This window comes from Condylura cristata, unplaced genomic scaffold, assembly GCF_000260355.1.
Source record: "Condylura cristata isolate star-nosed mole 26May11 unplaced genomic scaffold, ConCri1.0 scaffold00033, whole genome shotgun sequence".
NCBI classification, from domain to species: Eukaryota; Metazoa; Chordata; class Mammalia; order Eulipotyphla; family Talpidae; genus Condylura; species Condylura cristata.
Genome location: NW_004567134.1, coordinates 9718982 through 9725684, shown reverse-complemented (window position 1 = coordinate 9725684; position 6703 = coordinate 9718982).

The following is a 6703-nucleotide window of genomic DNA, read 5'->3' as shown; positions in this document are numbered from 1 at the left end:
GAGGGGTTGGGGGGAGGGTGGTCTTCCTTTTCCCATCCTGAATTCATTTGCTGGAGCATAAACATTTCTGAATGAACTTTGAACTTGCCTGTATTTTTATACAAGCATTGGATGACCTGAAAAACATTTGTGAGATGCAGAAAGAAATATCTCGGGAACACATCTGGTTGATAAAAATCAGGCTATCCTGAAATATTTTATATGTTCTCGAAAGAAGCTGAACATTAGACTTCCCCAAAAACTTGAATCCATTTCCAAAGGCTTCCATGGTAATTGTCCACTCCCAATTCCATTTTTATTTCTCAACTCTAAGAAAGTCCATGTCCCTGACCCAGGTGATCTGACCTGACATTTGGCTGGACCTCAAATATCTGCATCAAGTCCTTCCCTGAAAGTCTTCAAATCCAAACAATCGCTCAATTCTCCAGAATCTAGTTCATGTAAAACAAAGACCTATGAGCAATTTATCATGGGGTGAAAATGTAAGCTCTAAATCTCTTTTATCCACCAATTAGATCTTGAAGAGCACAAGGTTATATCCAAACACTGCACGAGCTGTGCGTAAGAATAGAATTATAAACATTCCTTTCATATTTACAGAACTGCACAATCTATCTGGGAAGAAATGCTTTACATACTAGAAATAATATGAAATTCAGTAAAAATTGAAGTGCATTCTTTAAAATTATGAGAGTTAGGCCCTCCCTGGTGGCACAGCAGGTTAAAGCACAGCACTAAGAAGCTTAAGCCACTTCCGCATGAGTTCGAGCCCCACCTGCCCCCGGAGGAGATCCACATGGCGGCAGACCTCTCCTGACCCGCCCGCTGCTCCCCTCAGCAGTGTACTTTGATCATTTGCCTGTTCTGCCCCTACTCTGACTCTGGTGAATCCTCTCACCCTCCACATCTCTGGCCTGTACCCCGGTTCTGTATGAATAAATAAATAAATCTTAAAATAATAAAATTATGAGAGTTTAAGCAATCTGTCTAAATCACTATGCAGAGCCTCGCTGGTGGCACAAAGGGTTAAAGTACAGCACTATGAAATTATCCACAGCCACTGCAGCAAGAGTTCAATCCCCAGTTGGGGAGGTGACCCACGTGGCACAGCAGATCTCTCCTGTCTTGCCTGCTACTCCCCTAAGCAATCTATTTCAGTACATCAGCCTGTTCTGCTCCCCACTCTTTCTCTGGGGAATCCTTTCACACACACCCCATACCTCTGGCCTGTACCCCAGTTCTTGTATGCATAAATAAATATATCTTTTTTAAAAATTAAGTTAAATGAATTTCAAAACCTCCAAGGAGGACATCTACATTTAAATATTTCACTATTTCTTATTTATTATCTTTAATATAATTAGTTGTGAAAATGTTAAGTATCTTTTTTTCATTGTAAATAGAGTACTAGCCCTGTTTATGGAAAATCTGGTGGGAAAGACAGAAGTTTATAAACCTTTTACAGCTGTGCATATGTGTTTGTTACCTCACTGACAAGAAAAATGTCTGTAGATTAGGCTTTATATCTACATAGTATATACTATTTCATGGAGATGTTTATATCTGATTTAGCTGTGGAAAGGGCTTTGCATTTAACATGTGGGGTCCATCATGGAGGCAAATGACTAAGTCACTAAATGAAATGTAATTAGAGATTGCTAAGGATACCAACGTTTCTAGAAAAAATACCAATAGAGGCCCTCCCTGGTGGTGCAGTGGGTTAAAGCACAGCACTGAGAAGCTAAAGCCACTTCCGCATGTGTTCGATCCCCACCTGCTCCGGAGGTGACCACATGACGTGGCAGACCTCTCCTGACCCGCCAGCTTCTCCCCTCAGCAGTGTATTTCGTCAATCTGCCTGTTCTGCTCCCAGCTCTGTACCTGGTGAGGGTGAGGGTGAGGGTGCTCCTCTCACCCTCTGCAACTCTGCCTGTACCCCAGTTCTGTATGAATAAATAAATAAACCTTTAAAAAAATATACCAATAGATTTGGGATAAAGAGGGTCTTCTCTTAAAGTATACTGCTCAAATAGTAAGCTCACTAGAACAATCTTTTTTACAAAGACCAATTCATTCAGAAAAAAATAATATGCATTCACACATTTGTATCAAGATCACAACGTTAATTTCATGCATTTTTGTAAAAAAAAAACCAAAACACTAATTCATTCAATGTAATGTAGGATTATTTTAGTGCTGTGTTTTTGACTTTCTTGTAAGATGGCCTTGCTGTGTATCACATCCAGGCAACAGGAAACTCTCAAGGCAAATTGAAGGACATGAACAAATTCTGTACACATCACATTAGAATCCACACAGCATGTTTAGCAGTTAAAAAAAACTAAAGGTTAAGGTTAACCTATTGCATAAACATTAACATTTGCTTTCTGTGTCCATGTGTCAAACATTTTAATGGCAATTAATGTGTCATTAGGCTCATAAAATAAACTAACAAGAAGCAGAATCGTGGAGTGTTTCCTCAGGGAGGGGTAAAGATTACAACTGCAGATTCAGCATAGCGCTGTACAAAATGGCTGCCAAGAGTGTAATAAGCGTGGTTATTACAACTAGCTGTTGTAATGACCAGGTTAACACACAATTAATTTGTGAGGAGTTGCAAATTTAAGAACTGAACAAAACCTCAGCTGTTGGGCAGTCTTTAACCATCCCAAACCCTCTTTGTACTCTGCCTCATCTTATTTCCCATAATTCCTAGCACCTACCTCAATCATACCACTTGCCATCTTGGATTATCACTGATTATCATCCTCATGGGACAATAAACAGGTAAAGTTTCCATCTTAAAAAAAATTGTAGGCTAGCTACTTTGAAGCTAACTAATGAATATTTTCCTTTAATATCACTATATAAAATGATTAAACAAAATACTGATGGTTTAACCTGAGGAAAAAAGAATACTCAAACTCCTTCAATTTATGTGTGCCTTTAAACTCCATCACTACAGGTTATTATGAACTTGGTCTCACCAGAGAAATGAGAGAGTGATCTGGCTGAGGCATTTCATCCAGGAAATATAAGGCATTCAGCAAAATCCAATCTCTCCAAAGCTACTCCCTACTTCCTGTTACCAAGAAACAGAAAAAGCAGGTCATGATAGTGAATTAGGACTAGATCTGATGACCCAGTGCAACTGCCCAGTCTGGCATCATATTCAAAGTCCTTTGTTTCTTTTAAGTCACTTTTGCATGTTGTTCCAGAACCTGAGGAGAAAGTGTGTGGTGGAACAGTTAAAAACTACATAGAACTTGACTTTGACTTTCCAACCACATCCTTGTTATGTGTCTTGAAGTCTCTTGAGACTCACTCTATCAGCACAAAACACAGACAAGGACACCATATCATCACCACTGGGCAGAATTATTATGAGAACAGGGACGCTCATAGGAGAGGAAAGACTGCAAAAGCTTATAAAACTTGAGTGGTTACCTTCACCTTTGTCAAGCAACAAAGGACAGGACAAGATCCCCCCAATTTTTTCCTTTTCACTGACAGAAGCAAGTCTCTGCATTTTTTTTTCCCAAAGAGAAATGTTTTTCTTGAGCCAAAGAGTTACTACTATATTTTTGCATTATTATGTTCAAGAAGAGGCCACAGTGTGATGAAAGTGAGATTTTGGATTGTGCATGACTTTTCAGGGCAGTGAGACACAGCTCCCTGAATCAAAAGAGTGGAGTAGCTAGTGTGACACAGTGAGGTCATCTGGATGAGCTACAACCCTTTAAAGTGGCCCTGTTCTTTGAGCTGATTCTTTCATTTTGTCCTCATAACTGCAGCTTAAAATAACTGTTATTGAACTAGTTTTCATCTCTTTTTGGATCTCTTCAATAGCATACAACACAAGTTTTTAAAGACAAAGTGAAAAAAAATCTACTAAGGGCAGCAACACAGATCTTCCTGGTCCTCAGAAAGATGAAGATATTTCTTTTTTTTTTTTTTTTTAAGATTTATTCATTTGTGCATACAGAACTGGGGTACAGGCCAGAGACGCGGAGGGTGAGAGGATTCACCAGAGACAGAGCGGGGAGCAGAACAGGCAGATCGACGAAGTACACTGCTGAGGGGAGCAGCGGGCGGGCCAGGATAGGTCTGCCACGCCATGTGGTCACCTCCGGGGCAGGAGGGAATCGAACTCCTGCGGAAGCAGCTTTAGATTCTCAGTGCTGTGCTTTAACCCCGCTGCGCCACCAGGGAGGGCCCTGAAGATATTTCTTTACAAATTGCAAGATGCATTGATGAATCTACCTAACTGAAGTTCATGTAATTATGACACTGGCTTTTTTCAAATTTATCTAGGTCTTGCAGATTCAGAATACGTCACTATTCGATCCTTCTGCCTAGAAGGCTGCATGTCATGTTCAGCACCTAGAATAGTTCCCTTTGGGCTCTTTCCTGGTTTCTTTCCCATCCTGCTTCTTTCTCTCCCTTCATCTCTCCCAAATGATGGCAAATGAAATCTTCTTGTGGAACAGAACAGTGTGGAGTTATCATTAACTCCTCCCTCTCACATATACCCTGCATCCAACCTGCCAGAAAAGCTATTGACTCCCCCTTTAAAGCTGTTTATCCGGCCCTCCCTGTTGGCGCAGCAAGTTAAAGCACAGTACTAAGAAGCTAAAGCCTCTTCAGCATGAATTCCATCCCCACCCCGGAGGTGACCCACAGGGTGCAGCTGACCTCTCCTGACCCGCCCGCTGCTCCCCTCAGCAGTGTACTTCGTCCATCTGCCTGTTCTGCTCCCCACTCTGTCTCTGGTGAATCCTCTCACCGCCCCTGTACCTCTGGCCTGTACCCCAGTTCTGTATGCATAAATAAATAAATCTTAAAAAAAAAGCTGCTTATCCAAAAATGGGTTCTCTCTCACCATTTCTACTTACAAACACCCTGTCTCAAGTCACCACCATCTCTCTTGCTTGATTATTACCTTGGTCTCTCGCCCTCCCTTTTTCAGCCCCACCCCCCATCGTCCCTGCCTCCCTCCCTTCCTTTTTTTAAAGAGACAGAGCCAGGAACAGAACAGGCAGATTGACAAGTACACTGCTGAGAGGAGCAGCAGGCGAGAAGGAGAGGTCTGCTGCATTATGTGAGTCATCTCCCTGGCCAGGGATCGAACTCATGATGCAGTGTCTGTGGACAGCTTCATAGTGCTGCAACTGAAACCCCTGCATACCAGGGAGGGCCCTGCTTCTTACCTTCCTCTTAAAGTGTATTCTCAATATATACCCATGGAGATCTTTTACAAAACTGGTGTCTCTGCTAAAATTCTTTCAATGACAACTTATTTCATTCAGAGTGAAAAGAAAACAGGCGACAGACTCTAGGTGCTCTGGCCTGCGTGTTTACTCTCTGACTCATCTCTTAACCTTGTTTATTCCCTGATCATTTATTTTGTCAACTGCATATTCTTTAAATAAGCTGATACACTCCTTCTTTGGGATCTCTGAACATGCTGTTACCTCCCCCTGGAACATTCTACATATGTCCAGAAATATCCACATGGTAAATTCTTCACCTTCCTCAAGTCTTTGCTCAAATTTCACCTTCTTGGCCCTCCCTGGTGGTGCAGCAGGTTAAAGCACAGTACTAAGACGCTAAAGCCACTTCCGCAGGAGTTCAATCCCCGCCTGCCCTGGAGGTGACCCACATGGCGCGGCAGACCTCTCCTGACCCGCCCACTGCTCCCCTCAGCAGTGTACTTCGTCCATCTGCCTGTTCTGCTCCCCACTCTGTCTCTGGGGAAGCCTCTCACCACCCCTGTACCTCTGGCCTGTACCCCAGTTCTGTATGCATAAATAAATAAACCTTTAAAAAATATATATATATGTATATATCACCTTCTCAGTACAGTCTATTTTAACTCTTCTGATTAAAAATGTCACCCACCCTTGTTCTCCCAGCATACCCAAGCCCTTACCCTGCTTGACTTTTACTCTTTTCCCATAGTTCTTACCACCTTCCGATGTGCATGATAACACCTTGGCTTTTATTAATTATCTATGGTCATGTCTCTACCTTCAACAACTGGAACACAGGCATTACAAAGAGTCTTTCCATGATGTAGTCCCAATGTCTAGCATACAGTAGATGCTTTACAAATTTTTGTTGCAAAAAATTCAATTTTTCAGGAAAAAAAAATGACTTTCTGCCTTGAAGATGGAATGTTCAATACTCTCAGGAAGATTAGTACCCGTTAGGACATATTTTGGTAAATGGAAGATTTAAAGCCAAGTGAGTTCACTCTTACACTTTAATTATAATTGTTTTTAATTCATTTGTATTAAAGTGTAATCCAAAAAATAGCATAAACCTAAACCTTTGGCAAATCTATAGAAAGAATACACCAGAACAGGAGACCTGTGAATCTAAACTGGAGCCGTCTGTGACTGCAGCCCATCTCTAAGCAGGTAGAGGAAAGATGTAACCAGACTGTGAATCTTAAAACTCACAGTCTCATAAATTTACTTAGACAGTGAGTTCTTCCAACTCAAGAAACAAGATTCAGCTGGAAAATTTGGACCCATCAATTTCCTTTATAGTATTTTTGAAAATGAGTCATTGTGTTTTCAGGGTTAGAGTATTTTGGATAAAAAAAAATCGGGTCTATGATATTCATCATTTCACCTTTCAATGATTCCAGAAATCCATGTTTCTGCAAAAAAAAAAAATGCATACAAGACTCTTCTGC